This window comes from Candoia aspera, chromosome 4 (assembly GCF_035149785.1).
Source record: "Candoia aspera isolate rCanAsp1 chromosome 4, rCanAsp1.hap2, whole genome shotgun sequence".
Lineage (NCBI taxonomy): Eukaryota > Metazoa > Chordata > Lepidosauria > Squamata > Boidae > Candoia > Candoia aspera.
In genome coordinates this window covers 10,895,029-10,912,074 of record NC_086156.1, presented here as the reverse complement: position 1 = coordinate 10,912,074, position 17,046 = coordinate 10,895,029, and positions in this window count along the sequence as shown.

Sequence of the window (17,046 nt, the reverse complement as noted above, 5' to 3'; positions counted from 1 at the left end):
ACACCACAGCCAGTTTTCCAGGGATCAAGAACACGTGATGATGTGTTTGGAAGCGGAGCTTAGAAAAAATAAGCTACAGGCTGCTTTGTAAGTCTTGGCATAGTTGAAAATACTTTCCTATGGTGCCCTTTTCATTTCAGAAAGATGTGCTTTCCAGAGCTGCCCAGAGTTCTTGCTTTTTTGTGTCACATTGCATACATCCATCAAGGACCAAAGTTTACCTTATGGTAGTCATTTATAGATATATAAATATCTATATATAGATATAACTAGATTAAATCCAACCCACACTGAGTTATTTAATGTCCCAGGTTTTAAGGGACGTTAAGGGAAGACTTTAATGTCTCAAATAATTCACGCTGAAATCAGTTAAATTAAAAAGAAATTTCCTTCATGTTGATACTGTGCTTTGTTCACGGTTATTTGTATATGAGTAATGGAGAGGATACTCCATGTTACATAATCTGTTACAATTGATTGAGACAGTACATTATAAAATAATATACAATTATGGTAAATAATTGTATAATAAAATGTAAGACATAAATATTCTAAATGTAATAATATCATACATGCTGCACAAACATTTTTAGATATCCTCTCCAGAATGATTTCTGAAAAGTATTCTGTAATGATTTGCTGTTTATTATCTTGATTGAGCATGTGCCATCAAGTCAGTTTGAAGCATTTCCCGTCCTGGAGGGGGGGGGGGTGGCTTGGATTTGTCTTGGAAGGAAAGGTCCTCAAAAAGAACAAATTCAGGGCTGCCTAGAATCATCTGTGATGTCTTGAATTGCGCCTGGAAAACAATCAGCAACCAGGGCAGATTTTTTAACGTGGACATAGTCCACGAAGGCAATCATGCACAATAAGTAAAAAAGAAGAGAGAAGAACTTGTATTATGATTGGTTTCCTTTTGCTAGCTTAGACTCTATTATTGGGTTTATAAGAGTATTCTTACTGTATCATTTTAAAAGGGGTTTTAAAAAGCTTTATGTGTGGGATTCATCTTAAGTTTCCTTTGCATTGTAGAAAATCGGGAAATAAATGAGGAGCTAAGCAAATAAATAAAACTGAAACTTGACATCCGGACCATAATAAGCAGTTCTCACCACCTAATAGAAAAATTAACTGTTTGTCTTCTTTCACATTACTACACACTAGTCAGCATCCCCAAGTTGATTATTGCAGTAGGTTAAACATCAGTTCCCATAATCCAGAGCCTTAACATTCAACACTTTGGGGGGCCACATTTAATAGATTCTCCATGCCCTTGCTATGGCCAAAAGTCTGATATTGCAACATTGGAAGGATAAATCTATGGCCCTATTGACTCAGTGGACTGAAGACCTGATTACACCTACCTCCTATGAGAGGATTGCCTACAGACATAGACTTCGTATGGATAAATATGATGAAATATGAGACTCATTTTTACAAAATACAGTGGTTTTAGGGAAAAGCATATTGGATATATAATTGTATTAGAAATAAATATATATAGAGAGAGATACTTGCATTAGATATAGAGAGAGAGAGAGAGAGAGAATTGTAATTGTTATTGTTGTAATAACATTATATTTTGTATTTTTATTTTCTTTGTTATAGTTTTCTTATTTTTTAAGCACTTGCTATTTTTTATAACAACACATGTATCTTTGTTTATTTTTTGTTTTGTTACTTATTTCTGTCATTATTTTCAAAAGCGATAAAAATAAATAAATAAAAATTTCTGGAGGCCACATTTGAACAGACAGTTACTACTAAATGTTATTGTACTATAAATATTTCCAAAATTCTGTAAAAAATGTTCCAAAAAGAGCAAAAAGAATCTTAGTTTCTATACTGATATTCTTACTATTGTTGTTCCTAGACATGAACATGTAATCATTATGAAATATAAATACCATCTTATAAATATTTAGATAAATTGCAAAGGATGTTCAAGGACAATGTAACTATTATTATTAGCTGAATGTTATTTATAATATTCTTCAATAAGTGACCAAATACTGAAAGTAATTTTCCCCCCGTGACAAAAAAGGGAAAGAGCTTAATGTATTATGGCTCATTACAGTTGCAATCCTACATATACAAATCTAGAAGTAAGTCTCATGGAAGTGAATGGGACTTTTCAATAGTTATGTATAGGATAGTTCTTTTGAACTCCCCCTCACCAAATAAACAAACAAACATTTATATGTGTTTGGAGTGAGCGTTTCCTGACATCAAAGCATTTCTCATTATAGTTAACTAAGAATACAGTAGACTATCAGTTAACTGGAACTCAAGCAACCAGCAGAAAAATCGAACCAGCACTCTCAAGCAACCAGGGGGAAAAAACGGCTCTCTCAAGCGACCGGCAAAACAATCTGTATCTCTCTGCTGCCATCTAGTGGGTATTAGGGTTTAATAGTAACTCTCAAGCACCCAGAAACTGAGAGTCTACTGTATTTTGTTATTGTTCCAGATTCATATCTCACCTTCTGATTTTTATAGAGTGATTGATCTTTTGAGGAAGGACCAGCATGGTTCACAGATGGAAGAAGACGATTTAGGATCGTATATGTATGGAGAGGATGAAGGAAGCTTTGGGTATGCTTGTGAAGAATCCCAAGAAGAAGAAGAATGTTCTGAAGCATCTGATCAAGATGAGGGCGAGTATATGTATGGAGAGGATGAAGGAAGCTTTGGGTATGCTTGTGAAGAATCCCAAGAAGAAGAATGTTCTGAAGCATCTGATCAAGATGAGGGCGAGTGGCTGTATGTAAACATAGATGTACCCCTCTACCACCTCCAAGAGGAAGAACCTGAAATATCACATCTCACTGTGGAGGAGCTGCCAGAAGAATCTTGGGAAGGTCTACAGGAGGGAAGCCTAAAATGGAAAGCATTGCCTGAAGTCCCTGTGGAAAACCTCATAACAGAAGGTAATGAAATACATCAAACAGAGGGACAAGGAAGACCACCTCATCTTTCCAAAGGAGTGCTTTGTCGAGGAAAACAGGTATATGAAGAGCCAGCATAAAAGAGTTTAGAGACAGATATGGATCTATGGATATAGATGATATAGATATAGATAACAATAACAAAAAAATACAAATAAACATAAATACAAATACAGCCAAGCAATCCAAAAGCCATGGTGTTAACATAACCATGCAACGGGGCCCTTCTCACACTTGGGGCCCCAGGCCTGGGCACAAAGCCAGGTTTTCAAGGCCTTCTGGAAAGCCAACAGGCTCAGGGGCATCCTAATATCCGGAGGGAGGATGTTCCAGAGGGCAGGCGCCACAGCAGAAAAGGCACACTTCCTGGTCCCTGCCAGCCAACATTCTTTGGCTGAGAGGACCTGGAGCATGCCCATCTTGCTGGACCGGATTGGACGGGCAGAACTAACTGAGAAAAGACGGTCCCTGAGGTAACCCGGTCCCAAGCCACGAAGGGCTTTAAAGGTTTAGTCATACGTATGTGTGAAATGGGTTTCAGAAAAAAAATCTATTTAATCCAGAACCAGAATTTAATTACATTAAGCTAAAAGAATGAAAAACATAGGCCGAAACAAGAAATTACAAAAGAAGGAAGGAGAGTTTGAAGGAGAAAGGAAGAAGATGAGGACGACAAAAGGCATCTGTTGAAGTGAGCTGTGGCTCATGAAAGCTTATGCCTTTTAACAACTTATGTCAATCAGAAAAGCTGCTCCCAGACTCCTCCTGACTTTTTACCCACAGTTCAATAGCAACTCTGAATAAAAGTGGTTCAAGCCCTCACATCGCTTGGAAAAGAAGCCTTTGTGAAACCTTGCAATGTCATTCCCAAGGCTGGTCTAGACTAGGAACAGGCGGCCCCTGTTTGTTCTGGAAGGATAGTCCTCACATCTCCCCTTGGCTGGCTGGGGCTAGGAGGAGTTCAGCTAAAGACACATGGAAAGCTGCATGTGCCCCATCCTTGGTGTAGAGAATACTCAACATGATGACCAAGAGGCTCCCTTCTAGTTTCCTCACTAGAGACCGCATAAATAAATGCGGCATCTTTCTCTTCTGAACTCTAAGCTCAAGAGCCCAATCAGGACTGGAGCCTCTGCACTTAAGGAGAGCGGTTACTCTTTTGTCTGTGCTGGAGGGTGGATGGAAATGCCACCTTCAGATGGCCTTTGGCTACAAAAGGAAGCTCTTCCCTGAAGTAAATACATCCTGTGGAGGACATCGTTAATCCCCTGTGTGCAGGGGATTCACCAACGTAGCCCCATCGCAGATCATTTAGAGCAGCCTTTCTCAAACGGGGTTCTACAAGAGGTTGCTAGGGGTTTCATGAGAAATCCTAAAAATATATATATAATTTTCAAAGTTTGCGCCCCTTGCAATGCTAGCTGTAGATATAATAATTTTTAGGCAGGGTTCCCTGAGATTTGAAAATTATTTCAAGGGTTCTTCCAGGTAAAAAGGTTGAGAAAGACTGTTAGGGAGACAGAAAGGGGGAGAGAAATTCAACTACTAGTGGTTGACCATAAAATAAAAACAGTTTGAATGTAAAGCAGAGACTCAAGAATACAAAAGCCATATCTGAGGAGTTAGAAGTGAAAAATGATGCTAGGATTGTCACAGGGCCTATTGCACATAGGTGAAATCTAGGATTTCGTGTTTTAAGCCTTGCATTTCAGAGAATAGCGTGTTAATAATCTGCATGTTATTTTTACTTGGGAAGATTTAGAAGAGTTGCAAAGAAGTATCTGACAGAAAGCCAGGAGGAGTCTGGAGGCACCTTTTCTGACTAACAAACTGACTAAAATTTGCCTTTTAATAAAATTTGTTAGGTAGAAAGGGGCGTCCAGATTCCTTCTAAAAGAAGTATCAGAATTTATCTGAAAGAGATGGAGCTATTTGGGAGGCAACCGTAGGACTTAGAGGCTGTTTGGTAATCAAAACCTGAATCATCAAATTAAGTTACTTGCTATTATTATCATGTAATCTATGCAATGACCGTACGATCAATACAGTTATTAATATCATACATGCACATGTAATACATATACATATAATACATGTAATATCATACATGTCCCTGAAAATCTATAGTCACTTGCTGTTTTGTGATTTGCTCCTCGTTGCTTTCAGATGTTCAAGAATAATCTGTGCAGCCTCAGCTCATGTTACAGGTAGGTCTTATTCTAATAAAGGTAGGTGTATGAGTAGATATAGTTAATCTGCCTGAGTATACTCAGGCTTGACTTAAAGTCACCTGAGAAAAAGTTTTCTAATGTCTCCTCACAAAGTTTATAATACTGAAATGAGGCGAGTGTCCTTGAAAACGAAACTAGATTAAGGCCTGGGCCTAAGTCCAATCTACACTGTGATTGGTTGCTGGTGACATCACTGAAGTAGGCAGGGCTGCAATTTCAGAGAGACGCAGGACTGTTTTCCGAGTGCGAGTGGATATTTTTGTATTTGCCTTTGTGAAGTTCTGTATGGGTTTCAAAGTTATTTTCTGCCAAATAATGACCAGAAATTGTGCCTCCAATTCTCAGTTAACGGCTAGGGCGAATTTCTGGGTAGGGCTACAAAAAGGGCGTTAGGAGCTATACGCTGCCCACTTCTGCCTTAAACCCTAGCATTTAACACGGCAGGCCGTTGTTCTGTTGTCTATAACTGCTGCCCCCTCAGCTTCATACTTCAAGTTCTTCCTCTTTTCTCGCCCCGATGTAACTGGCGTCTCTCTGAACTTTTGTTCTTTCTGTATTAGCTGATTCCCAGAATACTATTCCCCTTTTCCAGTGAGTTTAATTTTGAAATTAAACTCACTGGAAATTAATTTTAATTTGCCAAATGATTTCTGCACACTGCAGAGTTCTAACAGACTTGCCAATTTAAATCACAGCTAATCCATGCTTCCCCCAAGACTCTTGGGTAATCTCTGGAGGATTTTTGGGAGAGGGGCACATGGGTGATCCCAAAGGGGAGAAATCAAGAATAATAAAAGGAGGAAGGCCACCAAAATAATGAATTGTTTTGACTGTACTTTTCTGTTCCCTGGGTCTTTCGGAGGACTTTTGTGTAGAGAGAGGTTGGGCCTGTGTGAATAATTTATCCTATAGGAGGGCTGTCCTGCCCCCAGAGTCAGACTGACAGCATTAATTGTCCCTTAACCCTAATTAAAACCAAATAAATAAATTATACCAACTAGACCTTAAAAAATGAGCACAGAACAACCATGGAGAGTTATTGCTACCTGCAGTAGCAATAACTCTCCTCAGTCAGTTTCATAGTGGTAGTTTTGAAGGGTGGCAAGGAAACCCACCCAGAATACACATTTATGGTGTAGATATTACACACACACACACACACACACACACACACACACAGCCCTCTTGGAAGACATTCATCATCTTAACAACTTTCCAAAACAACCAGAACACAAACAGGCCAACCTTAAAAACCTATAAAATACAAAACAACATTAAGTTCCTCCACCCGATTCCTGAACTATTTGTGAGGGATCTCACAAGATCCTATAAGAACAAGAAAATTAGGAGAAAAGGAACTCTTCAGGTGGTGGTGAAGATCTCTATAACCCCCCTTCTCTTTAGACCTAAATCTGCCTCTCCTCTCCCTTTCCCTTCCCTTCCTTTGTTTTGTAAGAGGAGAGCAAAATGGAAATTGGGATGACCTGTTGCAGCCTTGGACCACCTGGCATTCTTAAACTGTATTTGAACTGACAGAATGGCCAAACTAGCTAGGAATTCTAGATCTTTTAGCCCCAAACAACTGGAGACTAACAGATGTATTTATTTATTTGCTCAATTTATAAAGCCACCCAACTCATGTACGTGACTCTGGGCAGCTCACACAGTTAAAATAACAAAACAAACAAACAACACAGAGACACAAACAGTAAATAAGCAAAACAACAACTAAAACAATTAGAACAATCTGCAGGAGAGCCTGTATCTCCCAAACAGGGCAACTGCTCCGTAGGCAGCATACTTCCCCCAGATCCCCAGGGACAACGGCCAAGCCGTGTCTTCGGGGCCTTCCGAAAGGCCAGCAGGGTTGGGGCCAAATTGAGGTCAGCCACCCAGTTGCCTTTGTAGGAACAGGATCCAGTGTTCCCACTCTAAGTGTCTGGAAATGGCCCTGTCCCTTGAACGGTCTGGATTGGAAATGGAAGTGTTCCCCCTCAATGCTTTCCTGCAAGTGTGCTGCTCCATGCTTGATGCTGAACTGGTGCTCTCTGCCCTTTCTCGAGGTGGTCTGATTGTGGCCCTTGAGACCCGCATTGGTCTCAGAATGGTCCTCATTGCAGCCCGATGCTTAACTTCCCACCACAGTGGCCTAAACACAGAGCAGGCACGAGCCCTTTCCCTCTGGCACCCTGCATGATGGGAGGAATTTGAGAGGCCCTTGGTCAGGCTGGGTCCAAGGCGCCAACGCCCAGTGTTCCGAACCAACGTGGCTTGGTTGAGTGCAGACGATGGAGCTTTGAAAGCATCCAGCGGAGAAGGCTGGCCTAAGGAAAGGCTAGTGGGCATAGTAAGCCAGCAACGTTTTCCTAACGAGCTGTTCTCTTTCTTGGGTTCTTTTCAGAAGACACCGAGGGCAATTCTGGAAGATTCTCCTGATCCTAATCCTTCTCGCATTAGTGTTTATATGTGCAGTGCACTGTAACCAGCACTGCAGAGTCAAGAGGCGCATTAGACCTTTCTAACTTTACGGAACCAGGGTAGAAAAGCTCCAGTCAGCATTATTAGCGATCTCCTTCTGTGGAGTCCTGGTGCTTTCTTGCTTTGCAGACATTTCATCACCCGACTAGAGAACATCATCGGTGCGAGGGACGGGAGGGGAGGCTGCTCCCTGTTTATATACAGTCGCTTGCCCTGCCAGTGTTGGTGGGGGTGGGATATTTCCTCCTTGGCAGTGCCTTGATTCAGGCATTGTTTTCTGCCTGATCGTCTGTCTGGTGTTTATCCCTGCTTCTCTGGGTGTTGTCTGCTGGAGAGGACCCATTCTGGTCTTTTTGTTTCCTTCTTAGCGTCTTTTTTTTTTGGTCTCTTTTGAACGGTGTGTAAATGGGGATAATCTCTGTGTGTCTGTTGATGTGTTGATGGCTGATGGCTGATTTGTCTGAATGCCAACCTTTCAGGAATTCCCCAGCATTTCTGGATTTGGCTGGTCTCGGATGCTCACAGTTTCCCAGTCGAAAGTGTGGTTGAGTCTGTCCACGTGTGGTGAGATTGAGGAGTTTTCGTCATGTCCTCTGACTGCCGGTTGGTGTTTGTGGATGCGCTCGGCTGGTCTTCTGCCTGTCTGTGCTACACAGTGGCTGTCACAGTCTTTGCACTGCATGTTGTAGATGGCTCCTGTTTTTCTGTTCGTGGGCTACTGGTCTTTTGGTTTGCTTAAGACGTTCTGGAGGGCTTTAGTTGGCTTGTGTGTTACAGCGATGCCATGTGGTAGTAGTCGTCTGTTGGTTGTTCCTGAGATGTTTCTGATGTATGAAAGCGTTATCCTTTTTCATAGCTTGCGTTGGTCGTGCTGTAGTGGGTTGAGTGGTCAGGCACTTTTTGGTAAAGTTCTGTGGGTACCCGTTTTGTTGGGAGATGTTGTGCAGGCGGTCTGTTTCCTTTTTCTGGTGTTCCGGGTTGCTGCAGTGTGTTTGTGCTCCTCTGAATAGTGTTCTTACACAGCTCCTCTTGTGGGAGGAGAATATGGCTAGGTCAGGTGCATTGCGTAGAGCTGCTGCCATGGATTCTTTCGCTAATTCCAGATCTATGGATATAGAGAGAGTGCTGTGACATCAAATGAAACCATAATTAAAGCAATTGTATTCCCACTAGTAACATATGGCTGTGAGAGCTGGACGATAAGATAGGAAGATGGATGCTTTTGAACTGTGGTGTTGGAGGAAAATCCTGAGAGTGCCTTGGACTGCAAGAAGATCAAACCAGTCCATACTCCGGGAAATAAAGCCAGACTGCTCACTTGAGGGAAGGATATTAAAGGCAAAACTGAAATACTTTGGCCACATAATGAGAAGACGGGACACCCTGGAGAAGACGCTGATGCTGGGGAGAGTGGAGGGCAAAAGGAGGAGGGGCCGACCAAGGGCAAGATGGATGGATGATATTCTAGAGGTGACGGACCCGTCCCTGGGGGAGCTGGGGGTGTTGACGACCAACAGGAAGCTCTGGCGTGGGCTGGTCCATGAAGTCATGAAGAGTTGGAAGCGAATAAACGAATAAACAACAAAAGTTAGGCTGTGGAGGGTCCTCTTGACCAGGTTGACTAGTTTCAGTTTTGAGCTGGTGTTTGCTGGGATGTAGGTTTCTTTGTCCTCCCAGTAATTCTCTGTCTTTCTGTACGTGTTGTGTTCTGTCCATGATAACTGTGGTTTGGCCTTTGTCTGATGGGAGGAAGATGATGGTTTGGTCCTGTGGTTTTAAGTGCCGCTTCCAAGGCTGCAAAGAATTCTAACCGGTTAGCATCGTCTGTGTTATAGTTGAGGCCTTTCTGGAGGATCTTGTGCTCTGCGATGGATCGTGGTCAGCTGGAGATGTTGACTACCCATTCGAGTTCAGGTACCTCTTTGCTTCTGGGGTTCAGCTTGAGCCGTTTGGTTGGAAGTTTGGTCTTCCTTTTTTCAGCTTGTTGTAGAGATGTAGTCTTGATGGTGCTTGTCAGCATTTCTGTGTGTTCTGGGGTTCCCGTTGCTCCTTGAGGTTGCCTATGGTGTACCATGCGGCATCACTGTAGCACACAAACCAACCAAAAGCCTCCAAGACATCTTAAGTAAACCAAAAGACCCAACATACAGTGCAAGGACTGTCTCAGCCACTGTGTAGGACAGACAGGCCGAAGACTAGCAGGGCGCATCCTTGAACACCAACCAGCAGTCAGAACACACGACGGAAACTCCTCAATCTCACCACACGTGGACACACTCGGCCACACTTTCAACTGGGAAACTGTGAGCATCCAAGACCAAGCCAAATCCAGAAATGATAGGAATTCCTTGGCATTCAGACAAGCCAGCCATCAACAGACTCATAGAGATAAACCCCATTTACACACCATTCAAAAGAGACAATGAAAAGGCTAAGAAGGAAACAAAAAGACCAGACCCACATCCTCTCCAGCAGCCAACACCCAGAGAAGCAGGGATTAACACCAGACAAACAATCAAGCAGAAAACAATGCCCGAATCAAGGAGAAAGCCACACCCCCACCAACACTGGCAGAGCAAGCGATTGTATATATTCCTGGACCGGGGGCTCTGCTCACTGCCACTCATGCCCTAGTCACCTCCCGTTTGGATTTCTGCCATGCGTTCTCCATGGGGCTGCCCTTCAAGAGAATCCGGAAGCTTCAGTTGATGCAAAATGCAGCAGCACAGGCAGTTATGTCTGCCCCTAGAGCAGTACACGTTACATCTCTGCTCCACAATCTGGATTGGCTGCTGATTTGCTTCCAGATCCGATTCAGGGGGCTGTTTTTCATCTTTAAAGCCCTCCATGGCATAGGGCCGGGTCATCTGAGGGACCACCTCTCCCCGATTACAGCTGCCCACCCCATCAGGTATGGCAGGGGAGGTATGTGTGGGTCCCATCTGCCCGGGGGTGACATTTGGCGGGTCGCAGGAGGCAGGCCTTCCCTGTTGCAACGCCCACTGCGTGGAGCCTTCTCCCCCCAGCAGTGAGATTGGTGCCTTCCCTCTCAGCATTCCACCAAGTCCCTCAAGATGTGTCTGCCCCTCGAGCAGTACACGTTACATCTCTGCTCCACAATCTGGATTGGCTGCTGATTTGCTTCCAGATCCGATTCAAGGGGCTGTTTTTCATCTTTAAAGCCCTCCATGGCATAGGGCCGGGTCATCTGAGGGACCACCTCTCCCCGATTACAGCTGCCCACCCCATCAGGTATGGCAGGGGAGGTATGTGTGGGTCCCATCTGCCCGGGGGTGACATTTGGTGGGTCGCAGGAGGCAGGCCTTCCCTGTTGCAACGCCCACTGCGTGGAGCCTTCTCCCCCCAGCAGTGAGATTGGTGCCTTCCCTCTCAGCATTCCAGTAAGTCCCTCAAGATGCGTCTGCCCCTAGAGCAGTACACGTTACATCTCTGCTCCACAATCTGGATTGGCTGCTGATTTGCTTCCGGATCCGATTCAAGGGGCTGTTTTTCATCTTTAAAGCCCTCCATGGCATAGGGCCGGGTCATCTGAGGGACCACCTCTCCCCGATTACAGCTGCCCACCCCATCAGGTATGGCAGGGGAGGTATGTGTGGGTCCCATCTGCCCGGGGGTGACATTTGGTGGGTCGCAGGAGGCAGGCCTTCCCTGTTGCAACGCCCACTGCGTGGAGCCTTCTCCCCCCAGCAGTGAGATTGGTGCCTTCCCTCTCAGCATTCCACCAAGTCCCTTAAGATGTGGCTGTGTGATCGGGCTTGGGGGTCACAGGGCACTGGGGAGATCTCACAATGGCTCCCTTAGTGTGCCTAATACTCTCCCCTTTTGTTCGGTGTGCCTTTGACCATCAGTAACAAACAGGCACAAACCCTTCACACACACTAGCATTAATGATGTTACCTAGTCAGGTAATAAAATGTCTGTAAGCAAACCACCAAGCTCAGAGAGCACCAAGGACTCAACCCCAAGCTACGTATATTCTGCCCGGAGCTACGTATATTCAGCCCGGAGCTACGTACATTCTGCCCGGAGCTACGTATGTTCAACCTGGAGCTACGTCCATTCTGCCCGGACCTACGTCCATTCAACCCAGAGCTACGTATACTCTGCCCGGAGCTACGTCCATTCTGCCCGGAGCTACGTCCATTCAACCCAGAGCTGCGTATACTCTGCCCAGAGCTACGTATATTCTGCCCGGAGCTACGTCCATTCTGCCCGGAGCTACCTCCATTCTGCCCGGAGCTACGTCCATTCTGCCCTCAACTACATATATTCCGCCCGGAGCTACGTCCATTCTGCCCGGAGCTACGTCCATTCTGCCCTGAGCTACATCCATTCTGCCCGGAGCTACGTCCATTCTGCCCGGAGCTACGTCCATTCTGCCCGGAGCTACGTCCATTCTGCCCGGAGCTACGTCCATTCTGCCCTCAGCTACATATATTCTGCCCGGAGCTACGTCCATTCTGCCCGGAGCTACGTCCATTCTGCCTTCAGCTACATATATTCTGCCCGGAGCTATGTCCATTCTGCCCGGAGCTACGTCCATTCTGCCCTCAGCTACATATATTCTGCCCGGAGCTACATCCATTCTGCCCGGAGCTACGTCCATTCTGCCCTGAGCTACGTCCATTCTGCCCGGAGCTACGTCCATTCTGCCCGGAGCTACGTCCATTCTGCCCTCAGCTACATATATTCTGCCCGGAGCTACATCCATTCTGCCCGGAGCTACGTCCATTCTGCCCTCAGCTACGTCCATTCTGCCCTCAGCTACATATATTCTGCCCGGAGCTACGTCCATTCTGCCCGGAGCTACGTCCATTCTGCCCTCAGCTACATATATTCTGCCCGGAGCTACGTCCATTCTGCCCGGAGCTACGTCCATTCTGCCCTCAGCTACATATATTCTGCCCTCAGCTACGTATATTCTGCCCTCAGCTACATATATTCAACCCCAAGCTACATATATTCAGCCTGAGCTACGTATATTCTGCCCTCAGCTACGTATATTCAACCCGCAGCTACGTATATTCAACCCGGAGCTACGTATATTCAACCCCGAGCTACATATATTCAACCCTGAGCCAAGTATATTCTCTTCTATTGTATCTCATCCTGAAAATACAGAAATAAAAAAATAGTATATTCCACAATATTCCCTATGTGGCATATTGGTGTTCTTTCATTTATTCCAACAACCATAATCATTACATATTGTTTGAATTTGTATTCCTGGTCTAGAGCCAGTGCTGGATACAATTTTCCCAGTACTGCCTTGGTGCAGACGTCTCTCGTTTCTGCTGCTTCTCGTGTTACTAGCATCAAGCTCAGCATTTAAATAATCTGGACACATATCAGCAAGTATTTTCTGTTGTGCTTTTCCAGAACTTCTTGCATCATTTTGGAATGAGTGATAAACTGCTTTCCTAATGGAATATGCTGTTGGGACATGTGCTTTATATCCAGTGAACACTTGCCATCAACAGTGGAGATTATCTAGAAGCAGCCTTAGGTTTGTAGGAATAGGGAGGGAGGGAGGCTTCAAAACCGAATCAAGGACAAGTGAAAAAACAAGCATGATTTATCCCAAAATGCCAAGTATGAATAGACAAAGGGCTAGGTAGATCCAAGACTGGATGTGAGACACATTTTGTGAGTCAGAAGTAATCACCTGTAATAGCCGAGAGAGCACCACTCACTAGGAACAAAGAGCCAGGAATTACGCCAATGAGAACTGGCTAACTGAGTACAGGAAGATAACAGTCAAAGTTAGTCAATGTTAGCCTATCAAGAAATCTCAAGTCAAGTGAGATGTTAGAAAAGCTGCCACCAAGCATCTGGTTGAAGGCTGTGGATTTAGCATTAGTTTAAAAATTAGATCAGGAAACACAGACAAAATTAGTTTCTAAGTTGCACATCTCTGTTTCTATGCCTTATCAAGAGGAAACACTTCTGTCCATAAAGAATGCATACCAGTATGACACAGTTCAATGTGAATTTATCCTGTATAGGCATAATCCAGATGAGATATAATTCTGTAACTAAGAGATTGGGCTATGGATCAGAAAATCTATAAATGGCCTCCCCATGAACTCAACAGATGTCTTAGACAAGCCATGATCTCTTCGCTCAGCACATTTATGAAAGGAATATACAGATTTATACAACATGGCTGTGGTAAGGATTTCAGAATAATGTTTATGAGAAGCACTGTGAATGTGGAAAAGATACGGTGGGTTTCCTTGCAACAAAGTATTGAAATGAATTTGGCAGTTCCTGTACCGCAAATCTGCTCCCAACAAGAAATGGAAAAGCAACAACATAATGCAAAGGAAGGGTCATATCTGAAAGCTTCAATTTAATAGAATTTGATCCATGGTAAGCCTATATCAGGTCTACCTGTAAGTTGCATATATTGGCAAGTTCCTAGGTGCTTGCTAGTACTATTACCGGCATGTCTCCCAAGGTTTGCTTTTGATCTTTGGTCTTTTCATTTTAATTGATAAATAAAATAGAAATACAATAAAAGCTTGCCTTGGCATTTTTGATACAATGCCAAGCTGATGTTGGGTCAACTAGTGACGACTCAGCTGTTGCTTGTTTCAGTTCTGCAGCTACCTGAATCCCTGCCCAGCGAATAGAGGGCTGACCCTTGGTAGGACAAGGAGCTTGAGATAGGACTGCCCATAAGTTTACTCTACAATCAAGGATTTCAGGGCCTGAGGTCCAAAATCTAGGCAATTTGTAATATCTTTTTAGCTAGTTTCATTTATTGTTCCACTGCTTCCCTTTTGGTAGCTACTTAGACAATTTAGCTGGACTGAAGAAAGTGGTCCTTTTCCATTTTTCACCCTGTGTGAATTCTTATTGTAACAGCTATAGTGCAGGTAGTTCTTGAGTTACAACCAATTGTTTAGTGACCATTCAAAGTTACAACAGCACTGAACGAGTGGGACTTATGACTGGTCCTCAGAGTTCCACCATCGCAGCATCCCTGCAGTCATGTGATCGCAATCCAGGTGCTTGGTACCCGGCTCACAATTACGTCACAGCGAGCCGTGGCCACACGATTGTGATTTCCAATGTTCCCTGCTGGCTTTCCACAAGCAAAGTTAATGGGGAAGCCTGCAGGAAGTTGGAAGTTGCAGTCAAGTGAGGTCCTTGCTTAACAACCCACACAGTCCTCGTTTAACAACAGTAACCAGGACTGCCGTAATTGCCATTGCTAAGCGGTGCGGTCACGTAATGTTGCACTTTACAAATGTGTTGCTTAGCAATGGCAATTCCAGTCCCAATTGCCATCATAAGCCAAGGACTACCTATAATTTTGTAAGTCTACATGCGATTCCCCCTCCCTCCCCCTATTTTTATGTGAACTAGGGAGGGGCTTGTCTGAGGCAGTTTCTCAGGTTACAGTTCTGCCCAGGACTCAGGTTTCTTTTATCTGACCGTTGCCTTGGCAGTGGCTCTTCCTTCTGTCCCTCGAGGCCATTCCCTCTTCCCTCGACAGATTAGTACACCATAAACCCAACTATTGTGTTTTATTAAACATGGTCAGTGGCTTAGCATGTGGTGTGAACTAGTCACTAGGGGTTGTGTCAAAAAATGATAAGAACCACTTCTAACTCTGGGTTTAGTACTACGAACCAGCTGACATCTGGAGTTGCTTCTCACAGTTTTCAAATCAGAGGCCTGCAGTTTCTTTTGTTTAATACATAAATCAGTAGGAAGTCCTTTGTCTTTTTATTTCTGGAGGGGAGGGCAGCAGGAAATCTCACTTCTAGATAAAGCACCAAGATGTAATTGCCACATTATATTTTCTAAAAATGCTAATGTAGGCCGTGGAAGCATTCATGTAAATAAAGATGACAGAGGCTGGCACTCTGCTTTGCAGCTCACCACGTTTTTATTACATTTTTGCTGCTGCTTTTTTCTTACATCAAAATCAGGGGTGGCAGACATCTTGGTGGATGTCTATAGACCTCTGGTTGCCAATCCCCATCATAAATGGAGACAAACTGTAGGATGAATGTGGAATGCTAAGAAGACCCCTGCTGTTCATTGACCCTGCTCCCTGCTTCCTCTTTGTCCTTCATTTCAACCCACACCAATTCAGACTCCTCCATCTTTCTGTTGACATCAGAAGAGAAGTGACAAAAATTGTACTGTTCTGGCAAAGCTTTGGGAAAAATGCTGGGAATAGCAATAGTTGAGTTTGTTTTTTCAGTGAAGCCTCTGATGATGATGGCTTGGTTTATGGATACAGGTGTGACCTCACGCTAGCTCACAAACAAGGGGCTGCCTAAATGCTACAAAAGCAACTTGTTGGTCTACCTTTCCTTACCTTTTGCCTTTGAGAGCCAAGTGACAGCTTTCCCTACACGCGACATTTAGAAAACCTCTGGAAATTGCTGTGGATTGATTTTGCGCCTGTTGCGGTATGCAAAGAAAATAGAAAAAGGGTGTTTAGATCTAAAGACTCCTTGGTGGTATTAATATATTATCTAATGCTAACTGCTGAAGTGAAAATCATTAACTTGTACTTAAAGAATCAAACCCTTATCGATGTAATGATGCTCACCTTAATACAGAAGTAGCTAATTAAATCCCTTCAGAATTTAGGCTAGAGGAATTTGGATAGAGAACAGAGGGAGGGGAGATGGTGAATTGAGAAGGAGCTGAGTGATCCACTTAGTCCCTCTAACCTTTGATAAGAGATGTTCCAGAGATCATCTCTAGTGCCTGCCACAAACTACTGCAGTCTTCATTGTTCTAGGATAGGAAGCCAGCGAAGCATTCATTCCATTCCATTCCATTGGTTGTCTTCTCTCCCAGTTATTTAGCAGCTGGAGGGAATTTGGTGTGCTCAGTTCTCATGGGACTGTGTGAGACACTTCCCTGTGCCTTTCCCCTCCCATCTTTTCCTACCTTTATTTAACAGACTTTGCCAGAGACATCTGGCCCCTCTCTTAGGATCTCTCTTGTAGCTGTATAATGCAGCTTGTAACCCTTCAGATTCAGAGCTGTAGAGTTGCTCTGGAGTAAATGAGGGTGCCCACCGAGCATCTATCCACAACTCTTTATCCATATACATCTTTTCCCACGATCATGCTGCAAGGCCAAAAAACTCCTGTGGAACTGAAATTTGGCAAATTTTATAAAACATTAAATGACATAAAAATAACCATAAAACAGGTGATGACATAACACAAATGTCATAAAACATTTCCTGTGCTGATGTTTGTGCTATACAGTTCAACATGGGCTGTTTCCAAGGCAAATATGTCTCTGAATGGACCCCCAACTTTCCCAGGGAAGGCAGTACATTAGAAGCTCTGCCATTGTTAGAGGCTTTGAGGAATCTGGTGAGGAAA